A 12,571-nucleotide genomic window follows, 5' to 3' on the forward strand; every position below is an offset into this window, starting at 1 on the left:
AAAAAGAAAAAATCTTCTGCACTGCAAAAGAAACCATCAACAAAATAACAAGAGAGCACACTGCATAGGTGAATATATTTGCAAATAATACACCCGATAGGAGTTAATATCCAAAGTATGTAGGGAATTCATATAACTTAACAAAATAAAGACTAATGATCCAATAAAGAAAATGGGCACAGGGCCTAAAAAGACACTTCTCCAAAGTGGACATACTGAAATCCAAGAGACATATGAAAAAATGCTCAAAGTAACTAGTCATCTGAGAGATAAAATCAAAACGACAATGAGATATCACCTCACACCTATCAGAATGGGTATCAACAACAAATCAACAAACGACTAGTGTTGACGAGGTTGTGGAGAAAAGCGGAACCTAGTACACTGCTGGTGGGAATGCAGACTGGTGAAGCCACTGTGGAGAACAGTATGGATTTTCCTCAAAAAATTAAAAATGGAACTCACTTTTGACCTAGTGATCCAACTTCTAGAAACCTGAAAATCCAATGAGAAAGAATATATGCACCCCTATGTTAATAGCAGCATAATTTATAATACCTATGATTAGGAAACAGCTCAAGTGTCCATCAGCAGATGAGTGGATTAGAAAACTGTGGTACATCTACACAATGGAATACTATACAGCTGTAAAAAAGGGATCTCTTACTGTTTGCAACAGCATGGATGGACCTGGAGAGCATTATGCTAAGCAAAATAAGCCAGTTGGAGAAAAATAAGTATCCCATGATCTCAATCATATGTGAAATCTAATTGACGAAGTAAACTGATAAACAAAATAGATGCAGAGACATAGAACCATGAAGAGACTGATTAATTTCAGAGAGAAGTTGGGGGTGGTGGTGAGAGAGATTAAATTGGGAACTTATATGTATACTAGTGCTCTGGTGCATGGATTCATGCACATTGAAAGGAAATTGGAAGCCTGTGCCCACGTACCCAGGGAGTTTCCACAAGCCAGTGAGCCACTAGGAAGTCACATGTGGAGTCTGTCCTTCTCCCTGCAGCTTCCTGAAAAAATATTTCCAAATGTCCCTTCTGTGGACAGGGTCACGTTTTGCCTGCCAGAAGGTCCCCAGTGGTTGCCTTGGGACATGCTGGACACTTTCCACCACTTGGAGCCGGATAAGAGACGCTCCAAGGTGAACAATACAAAGTTGGGGATCTTGGAGGGCGGGAGTGCTTTCTTGCCCATGCCCCCGCCCTTCAGATCTATCTCTCTGACTTTTACCCCAATTGTCAGTCACCACCTTGTGGCCACTTTTATGTTGCTGCCTTCTTCTATAGCTCTGGGGCAATTGGTAAGGGATAAAATTGGATCTCATGCCTGAGGCAGAGTTCCAGGAGCCTGGAGGTGATATCAGGCTCATCCTGGTTACTTCGAGTGTCCGCGCTTCATCTGTTCCCTGGAGATTGTACCTGTAGGCTTATGGGGTATCTGACTTGCAGCAACTCCTGGCTGAGCTGTGGGCATGCTCTGGGCTGGGTACCAGCACCATCGGGGGTTCATCCACAGGAGCCTCTGGGGATCCACAGGGAACATGGGAGCCCGGGAAGGGTGCGATGGGCTCGGCCGCGGACACGCATGGGAGAGCCACTCATGGGATTGGGATTTTCTCATTGTTTCCGGGACTCTCTCCAGAGGTGGGGACTGGTCCAGCTTGGAAGTGGCAGCTGGAGTGGTAGGAAGGAAGGAGGGAGAGGCCAATCATGGTCCCGGGTAAGGTGCATTCTTAGTATTTCAGTTCTGCATCCGAAGGAACATGGCAATAGCTAAGGGGTGGAATGTGGCCCTGATGCCTGAGGGGAAGTTCCAGGGGGCCGGCATAGGTATCAAGGTTGTCCCGGTCACGCACAAACATTCCACACTGCATTTGTTCAAAGTAGATTGTGCCTTCAGGGTACAGGGGGTGATTTTTCTAGCAACTTCGTGCCCAAGTGTGGGGCTGCCTGAACCAAATACGTCAGGCCAGCACCTGCTGGTCCCCTCCACCCACCGGAGCTGACCAGTGCTCTGAAGGGATCCAGGAGCAGGTATTCGGTGCCAGGACACCAATCTTTCCAGGAGATGGGGCCGGGTAGTAGGTGGAAGTTGAGAAGGGCTCACCTGCGGACATGCGTGGGTGTCAGTCATTGGGCTGGATTTCACTGGTGCTTGTTCTCGATATGGGGCCAGCCCAGGCACTATGTGCATGAAGAGCTTCTGTGGGTTTTTCCTGAGCCTGCATCCGGAGACCCAAAGGGCAATTGGTAAGGGGTGCAGTGCAGCCGCAGGGTCTGAAGTGAGAGGTCCAGGGGCTGGTGTTGGCTGATCCATGGTCATTCTGGCTACACCCTCACCACCCAGGTGTTGGGACAGCAGTCTGTTCTCTGGAGATTGCACCTGCCTGAGGCGGGAGAGGCTCTCGTGCCACAGCTGCACTTGCCAGCCATGAGCCTAGCTTCTGGCTGAACAGCGCTCCTGCTGTGGGAGCACACTGACAACCAGGGGCAGCTCCTGTATTGAGCATCTGCCCCCTGGTGATCAGTGTGCATCATAGTGATGGGTCATTCCAGTCATTCTGCCATAACCTTCACTGGGCTTTTATATAGAGAGATATGCATATCCCATGGACACAGACAATAGTGTGGCAAAGACTTGGGAGGGGGCAGGTGCAGAGAGGAGGGGATTAATGGGGAAAAAAGAACAAAAAAGAAGCAGACATCTGTAATACTTTCAACAATAAAGTTGAAATAAAAAAATAAAAAAGAAGGCTCGAAGCATGGAGGCATGGAACAGACTGACATACCTCGATGTGGGGTTGGGGGTATGAGAAGAGATAAACCAAAGAACCTATATACTTCCTAGAGGCCCAGTGCATGAATTCGTGCACCTTGAAAGGAACTGTGTGCCACGAGGCTGTGGTGGACACAGGGACAGGTCTCAGCCCATCCTCCATGCCCCTGCCCTGCCCATCCCACCGCAACCCCCGGTCCCCTGTCTGCCAGCAGCCCTGCTGCCACCACTGCCACTACCATGTGCTGATGTGCTGGCCCTTCTCAGGTGTGAGCAGGGCCGGTGCTGGCAGTGGGTGTGAGCAGCGGCTCTGGCGCCAAAAGCAGGGCCATCGCTGGCAGCGGATGCAAGAGGCGGCTGCCAGCCCTGATCCCCCTCAGGAGCAGGGGGAGGTGGAGAAGCCCACAGGGGAAATCGGGGCCAGCAACCGCCACTTGCACCCGCTGATGGTGCCCAGCGATTAGGGCCAGTGCTGGGCGCCAGCAGTGGGTGCGAATGGGGCTGGTGCTAGGACCAGGTGCACACGCTGGGTAGGACCTCAGGGCACAGGAGCAAAGAATTTTCAGTAACCACCAGAGTCTTGCCCCAATGACAGCGACCGGCACCCCGCCTTGGTCTGGTGCCCCCATTCACCTGCTCCACCATCCCACCATGGCCAACGCCCGCCATATTCCACGCACGTCCCTGGTGGTCAGCGCACATCATAGGGACCAGTTGTTCCGCCGTTCGGTATATTTGCATATTAGGGTTTTATATATATAGATATGCATAGCCCATGGATACAGACAACAGGGTGGTGAAGACCTGGGGGTATAGGTAAAGGCTGGGGACAGATAAAGTGTGGGAGGGATTGGGAAACACCTGTAATACTATAAAAAATAAAACATACTTTTAAATAAAGTAAAATAAATAAATAAGTAAATGATGTCAAAGCTGAAGTGGTCAATACTTTGCCAGACCAACTCCTTAGCCCTCTTGAGATACTGGTGAGATACTGGTGAGATACTGGGTCTGAAAGACTTGACCATTGGAGTCAGGAAATCTTGTCTATATTTCTTACTAGTTGCATGGCCTTGAATAAGGTATTCACCTCTATAAGGCTCACGGTCTTCATTTGTAAAGTGGGTAACAAGGGTGGCCAACAGTCTCAGTTTGCCTGAGCCTGAGGGGTTTTCTGAATACAGGAATGTCCATGCTAAAACCAGGTTAAGTACCAGGCACACCAGAAGAAGAGTAAGTTATCTAGATAATGCCTACCTTGTTATGTTTGAAAAAAACTTAGAAATAACATATATGAAGGACTTTGTACCTCAGTGTTATCTGTTTTTTTCTGACATTATTCTCTGTCCCTTCCTCTTATTGGTCTAACTGAAACTATTGGCCTTACCCATGATTTCTCAGAACTTTCTTTGTTAGCTTGCCCTTGGCTAGCAGCTTTCAGACCCAGTGAAAAAAATATAGCATTGTGTTTAACCCCTTGGTGTCTAGAATAAGACAGATCTGTGTTTGACTACTAATTATGTCTACTAACTCTGTGATATAAGATAACTTATGTAATCTCTCTGAACATCAGTATCCTATATAATAAAAGGCTAATATGCAAATTGACTGAACTGCGGAATGACCGGTCGCTATGATGCACACTGACCACCAGGGGACAGATGCTCAATGCAGGAGCTGCCTCCTGGTGGTCAGTGTGCTCCCACAGGGGGAGCACCGCTCAGCCAGAAACCAGTCCTCACGGCTGGTGAGCACAGCGGCCGTGGCAGGAGCCTCTCCCACCTCTGCAGCAGCGCTGAGGATTTCTGACTGACCGCTTAGGCCCATTCCCCGCAGGGAGCAGGACTAAGCCATCAGTCAGACATTCCCCAAGGGCTCCTGGACTGTGAGAGGGTGCAGGCCGGGCTGAGGGAACCCCACCCCCGAGTGCACGAATTTCATGCACTGGGCCTCTAGTCCTTAAATAATGAATAAAATTAATCATACTTATGTAGAGGAAAAGCTGTGTCCACCCTTTTCTTCATCCTCTGCCTGCTCTCTTCCTTTAAGAACAGGTAATGTTAATTCCAATAACAGAAGCCATGACATTGATTGGGTCATATTTACTAGTGAGAGTCATCACTATGAATTAAAATGTTATGTGCATATTTAAGCAGCTTCATGTTTGTCTTCCATTCGATAAAACCTGTTTTTATAGGACAAAACCAGCCCTAAATTCGCATATATCTCTGTTGTCATCATGATGATTGTCTCTCTGTCATTGTGGACTCAGTTCTACTCAAGCCCTCCTCTTCACATACACACAAACACACACTTCCATCTTCCATGCAACTGACTGAGTCAGAGAAGTCTGAATATGCCCTTGGTAGGTGCATATATCTCCTCTTAATCTCCTGATTCCATACAGGTAGTTGGGGGTAGTAAAGACCCAATTTTCTTATTATGAGCCCCAAATGCTCTCAAATAGGATCTTCACTGTCTCAGAATACCAAAAATATATGAAAAAGGTCCTGGGTCTTTGATCCTAGACTCCTGGAGTTTGTGTTTTCCAGAGTAATGGGCTCAGGACACTCACTCATATAAAACCTGATAGTCTGTGTTGGTTTTGAAAATATCTACTTGTAGGTATAGAAAAGAGCACTGAATTAACTTCACAATGAATATCACTACCTTTGTATGAATGCAAAACTTTTCAAATCCCTGACATCTGGACCCTCTGATAGATGCATCTTTAAGTTCAACCCTACCTAGTTTGTCAAGTTCCCATCTCAGGCTGGGATCTTATTGCACAATGGTAGGCAATGGATTCCTACATAGTCTCAAGATATTAATCTCTAGTTAGACCTGAAGACTCCAGGATGTCTCCCAAAGCCAGTCACAGGTACCTATATTAGGCTTTTACTTTTTCTCAATTCAATGAGACTATGAGCTCTGTCTCCTGCTTTTATCCTTACTATGAATTTCTTCCTGCTCACCTTTACTTGTGTTACAACCTATCCCCTGAAGACAGAATCCATGTTAGTGATCATTATAATTTTGGTCAGTTAAGTAGGTTCAATAATCCACTTGCTATGCCTCAGTCAGTCAACAAAAAACAGCATTAGGCATTCTTCCTGACTACCTTGTGTATGCTTTTATCTCCCCAGCCCTTATTTCACAGCTTCAAACCTTTGCTTCAACTGGGAGACTCTTCTGGCTTTGTGGACTTTAGTTTCCACATACAAATTTTTATTCTTCCCTTTGCTTTGGTTTTGGCATTACTCTGTTACCTGAAATGAAAACACAGTGAATTGGGAAATTTGGACAGCCCAGAACTTAATATACACTCTACTTTGGACTTAGCAGGGCACAGGAAATTCGAGTATCTCCTCCTTGGCTCTGGATTCTATTTTTTTACTATTGCAGTTTAAGTTGGCAATGACCCTTTTGACAATCTTTTCCACAGAACACTCAATGAGCTTATAACTTAAAGAAACTATAAACTATAGTCAAAAATTTCTAAGAAAATTTCACATCCGCTACTACTAAGCCAGGTATTACCCATCTTTGTCCTTGTTTAATTAACAATATGAATGTGAATGCTGTTTTGTGCATTTAGTTCTATTAGATGTATTTTGGTTTCATCACATTGTTCTTCCCTTTTAACAGTTGGGAGAAAAAAAACACGGATCTAATCCACCCATTCAAACCCTGATTATAATTAAAAGGGACTATCATTCATTTTGCATTGTCAATGCCTGGTATACTTGAAGGCTATTCCTCTGGATCCTGAAAATCAATCTTTTGGAAACCTTAAGATGAACATAATCATGTTCCCACCACCTGACAAAGGTCATAATGCCAATGTGATGGCAGTGAACATCTTATCCTAATTATTATCTTTATAATAATTCTTTCCATTAAGAATTGTTCTATTCTCACCCTAGCTGGTTTGGCTCAGTGGATGGAGCGTCGGCCTGCGGACTGAAGGGTCCTGGGTTCGATTCTGGTCAGGGGCACATGCCTGGGTTGCGGGCTCAATCCCCAGTGGGGGGCGTGCAGGAGGGAGCAGATCAATGATTCTCATCATTAATGTTTCTCTCTCTCTCTCTCTCTCTCTCTCTCTCTCTCTCTCTCTCTCTCTCTCTCTCTCTCTCTCTCTTTCTCTCTCCATCCCTGCCTTCCTTTCTGAAATCAATAAAAATATATTTTGAAAAAAGAATTGTTCTATTCTCAATACATATCCTAGTGTTTGGAATTTCTATTCATATATACCCATCCCAACGACTTCTATTTCCACCTGTGCACAGCCCATCATGTGGAAATTTATAGCTAAATACAGAGTAGAATATTTGCTATATCTCCTAAATATGTAATCATGAATTCACTTTCTTTCCCACTGCACAATTTGCCTAGGTAGTAGAATATTCTCCTTTAAACAGAATTACACCTTCAAAGCAGTCCTACAAACTCATCATGTAGGGTTGTGAAAAGTCAACACGGGTCCTCAAAACTATAGAACCCAGATTTAAATGTTCAACTGACTACACAGATTCAGCCCATCGTCCATCACTTCCTCTTTAGCCTAGCCCACAAAGGATTTGCTTTTTATTTCATATTGCCATGTATTCCTCATAAACATAATATGAGACACCTCATCATATTGTGGAAGAACTTCTGGACTCACATGAGCATTGTGGTCAGCAACACTCTTCTGTTCAATGGCTATGTATATGAGAGTGATCATGGGAAGCTGCCGACTCATAACTCAACAGATTTCAGAAAAAAGTTAAACCTTCTTAGTAGGCAATTTCAGGTGAATCCCAATCCTGATCCTAGAGAGGAATGGCATGAAAGTGATGTGATAGTAGGGGAAGGTGCCTTTTCTGCCCTGAGTCTGTGCAAACCTACCCACCCACTATATACTAGTACACCTAACAGGGTCATAAAGTAAACAACCAGCCCAATTTTGTTCTAAAGAATCAATCATTGTGTAAACTATGGTATATTTACACAATGGAATGCTATGTGGCAATAATAAAGAATTCTTACCATTCGCAAAAACATGGATGGACCTAGAGAGTATTATGCTAAGCAAAATAAGCCAGTCATAAAAATATAAGTATCAAATGATCTCAGTCATATGTGGAATCTAATAAACCAAAATAAACTGATGATCAAAAATAGACCCAGAGTCATAGAAGCATGAACAGACTCTTGAACCTCAGAGGGAAGGCAGGATGGGGGGAAGAGATGAACCAATGAACTTGTATACATACATGCATAACCCATGGACTCAGACAATGGGGTGGTGAGGGCCTGGTGGGGGAGGACAGGAGCAGTATGGAAGAGGTTAATGGGAGGGGGAGAGAAGGACATATGTAATACTTTCAACAGTAAAGATAAAAAAAAGAATCACTCAATGCCTAGTACTGCTTCCTTACCACTAGTTATTATTGATTCCACATTCAGATAATTCTAGCACATGCTCTGGCCTTCTTCAACACTGGCAGTCTATTTCTACAACCAAGGAAACCATACTTCCTTCGAAGTTAGCTCCCTTTTACTTTTCAGACATGTTGCATTGTAAAGGTTTAAGTTTACTAGATAAGAAAGAGTGCCTGGGACTTGACCACATATAAAGTGGTCAGTAATGAGGATAATTGACTGGAGTTCTGAATATTTCCCACTTAACATTTCTTAGAATAATGTACCAGTGGCTATTAAAACATTACTAGAGTCCCGGTGCATGAAATTTGTGCACAGGTAGGGTCCCTAAGCCTAACCAGCAATCAGAGCAGATTGGGGCCTTCCGGCTGCCAGCCAGGGTCTTCCTTGATTCAGCACCAACCCCTGGTGGTCAGTGCACATTGTAGTGAGCAATCGTATTCCTGGTCTCCCAGTTGAACTCCTGAGGGAACACTTCGCATATTAGACTTTTATATATATAACTAGAGGTCCAGCGCACAAAATTCATGCATGGATGGGGTCTCTAGGCCTGGCCTGTGATCAGGACTGATCTTCCCCAGCTGCTGGCAGCCAGCCCCGCCTCCCGCTGCTGCCAACGGTCTCCCTCTGTGTGTGAAGCAACTGGTGGGGCAATCAGCGCCCTGTTTGCTTGCACCCACTTTGTCCTGGTGCCACCCACGTCTGTGCCACCCACCCCTAGTTTCCCTTTCCCCATCAGGCAATCGGAGCCTGACAGTGGGCTGGGGGCAGTCCTGCATTGAGTATGTGCCCTCTGGTGGTCAGTGTGCATCATAGTAACTGGTCATTCACTGTCTTGTAGATTTGCATTATATATATGTGTCAGAAAGAGCTAAGTTCAAATCCTGACTCTGACACTAACAAGCTGTCAGCAAGTAACTTAGTCTCTGAACTTCAGTTTACACATACATAAAATGTGAATATTAATTTTAAAAAGTTGGAGAGTCAAGATGGTGGCTGGCAGGATAGCAGTGAGGAGGAGTGTGAGTGAGTGAGGGAGGGAGCAAAAGGGGAGTGTGTGGACGTATGTGGTGTGTGTGTGTGTGTGTGTGTGAGTTGGATCCTTCAGGAGTCTCAGGGGTTGTTAGTCTGGGCTCTACTGGAGGGGGAGATCCTGATACTGCTGCAAGCACTCCCGGGGTGGCCAGCTCTGGAACAGAAACCATGCCATCTTGAAGGGGAGAGCTGCTGCACCTGGGAGCCCAGCCTCACAACCACCCAGACTGGCCTCAGACACCATCCTGGACCCTACAGCCACTTCGACCAAAGAACTGCTACCTTGACTGCCGACCCACAGATACCAACCAGGACTCCAGCATCCTTGGCTGAAGGCTCCTGTGAGACCTGGAGTGCACGCCCCTCCTGCCAAATTGCCACTTGGGCCATGGGCCACACGTGTCCCAGTACTTGGGCCTTCTGGTGAGTCTCAGAGTACACAACCCTCCCACCAAGCCTGCTGCATCAGCCACAGGCCCTGTGCAACTCAGCAACTGCACCCTTTGGTGAGAGCAAATATGGAGAGACAAAGGACAACCCCCAAAGAAAAGTAAAAGAGGAATCCCAAGAGAAGGAAATAAGTGAAAGAAGGGCATGAAATATGTCTGAAAAAGAATTCAGAGTGAGGATCATACAGTCCATAAACAGGTGGATAAGAAAATCAACAATTTATTTAAGAATCAAGGGGAAATCAAGAATGATATAGCTACAATAAAAAACACAATGTAAGGTTCCAAGAGTAAACTAAAAGAAGCAGAGGAGTGAATAAGTGAATCAGAAAACAGGGAAGAAAAACACACCCAATCTGAACAGCAATTGGAGAAAACAATTAGAAAATAGAAGTAGAGCCTAAAGGAGCTTTGGGACAACATGAAATGAGGTAACATATGTATAATAGGGGTGCCAGAAGGAAAAGAAGAGGAGCAAGGATTAGAAACCCATCTGTAGAAATAATAACAGAAAACTTCACTGATTTGGGGAAGAAAAGTCACACAAGCACAGATAGTTCCAATAAAGATGAACCCAAAAGACCCACACCAAGACACGTTGTAATTATGATGGCAAACATTAACGACAAAGAGAAAAATCCTAAAAGCTGTAAGAAAAAAACGAGAGTGAAAAGAAAGAAGGAAATAATAAAGATCAGAGTAGAAATAAACGACATAGAGACCAAAAAAAAAAAAAAAAAAGTACAAAAGATCAATAAAATCAAGAGTTTGTTGTTTGAAAGGATAAACAAGATTGATGAACTTCTAGCCAGAATCACCAAGAAGCAAAGAGAGAGGACCCAAATAAACAAAATCAGAAATGAAAGCGATGAAATAATAACAGACCCCACAGAAATACAAAGGATTGTAAAAAAATACTATGAACAACTCTATTCCAACAAACTGGTTAACCGAGAAGAAATGGATATATTCCTAGAACAACACGACATTCCAAAACTCACTCAGGAAGAATAAAACATCTGAATAGGCCGATAACTATTGAGGATATTGAAGCATTCATAAAAAAAAAAAAAAAAACTTCCAGCAAACAAAAGCCCTGGGCCAGACAGCTTCACAGGGGAGTTTTAACAAGCATTAAAAGAACTAAAACCTATCATCCTCAGACTATTCCAAAAAATAAAAGAGGAATAAACACTTCCAAGCTCTTTCTATGAAGCCTGTTTTACCCTAATCCCAAAACAAGATAAAGACACCACAAAGAAAGATAATAAAGGATAATATTCCAGATGAACATAGATGCTAAAATCTTAAACAAAATATTAGCAAATTGCATCCTGCAATACATTAAAAAGATCATACAACATGACCAACTGGGATTTATTCCAGGGATGCAAGGCTGATACAATATCCGCAAATCAATAAACGTGATACATCACATAAACAAATTCAGAGAAAAAAATCACATAATCATATCAATTGATGCAGAAAAAGCATTTGACAAAATCCAACACTCTTTCTTTTTTTTTCTTTTCTTTATTGATTAAGGTATTACATATGTGTCCTTATCCTCTTATTGTCAACCCACACCCGCCCCCACTCATGCCCTCACACCCCTGTTGTCTGTGTCCATTGGTTAAGCTTATATGCATGCATACAAGTCCTTTGGTTGATCTCTCGCCCGTACCTTCACCCTCCCCTACTTTCCCTAAGGTTTTACAGTCTGATCAATGCTTCCCTGTCTATGGATCAGTTTATGTTGTACATTATATTCCACAAATGAGTGAGATCATGTGATATTTATCTTTCTCTGACTGGCTTATTTCGCTTAGCATAATGCTCTCAGTTCCATCCATGCTATTGCAAATAGTAAGAATTCCTTCTTTTTTTACAGTTGCCTAGTACTCCATTGTGTAGATGTACAACATTTTTTAATCCACTCATCTGCTGATGGGCACATAGGCTGTTTCCAAATCTTAGCTATGGTAAATTGTGCTGCTATGAACATAGGGGTGCATATATCCTTTCTGATTGGCCAACACTCTTTCTTGATAAAAACTCTCAGCAAATTGGGAATAGAGGAATCATGCCTCAACATAATAAAGCCTTATATGACAAACCTATAGCCAACATCATACTCAATGGTAAAAAAACTAAAATGATTTCCCCTGAGAACAGGAATAAGACAGGGATACCCACTCTCACCACTCCTGTTCGACATAGTCCTGGAAGTGGTAGCCATAGTGATAATACATGAAGAAGAAATAAAAAGCATTTAAATTCAAAAAGTAGAAGAAAACTGTCTTTATTTACAGATGACAATATTGTACATAGAAAACCCTAAAGACTCCATAAAAAACCTACTAGACTTAATAAGTGAATTCGGCAATGTAGCAGGATGAAAAATTAACACGAAGGAATTTATGGCTTGCTTATTCACCAATAATAAACTCACAGAAAGAGAAACTAACAAAACAATCCCATTTACCATTGCAAAAAAAAATAAATACCTAGGACTAAACTTAACTAAGGTGGTAAAAGACCGGAACTCAGAAAACTACAGGACATTGAAAAAAGAGATAGAAGAAGACATAAACAAATGGAAGGTTATACCATGTTCATAGATTGGTAGAATCAACATCATTAAAATGTCCATACTGCCCAAAGTAATCTATAGATTCAGTGCAATCCCCATTAAAATACTAACGGCATATTTCACAGACCTAGAACAAACTCTTCAAAAATTCATATGAAATTTTTTAAAAAAAACTTAAATAGCTGCAGCAATCTTGAGAAAGAAGAACAAAGTTGGAGGGATCACAATACCAGATATAAAGCTATATTACAATGTCACTGTTCTCAAAACTGC

Source organism: Cnephaeus nilssonii (genome assembly GCF_951640355.1).
Source record: "Cnephaeus nilssonii genome assembly, chromosome: X".
Lineage (NCBI taxonomy): Eukaryota > Metazoa > Chordata > Mammalia > Chiroptera > Vespertilionidae > Cnephaeus > Cnephaeus nilssonii.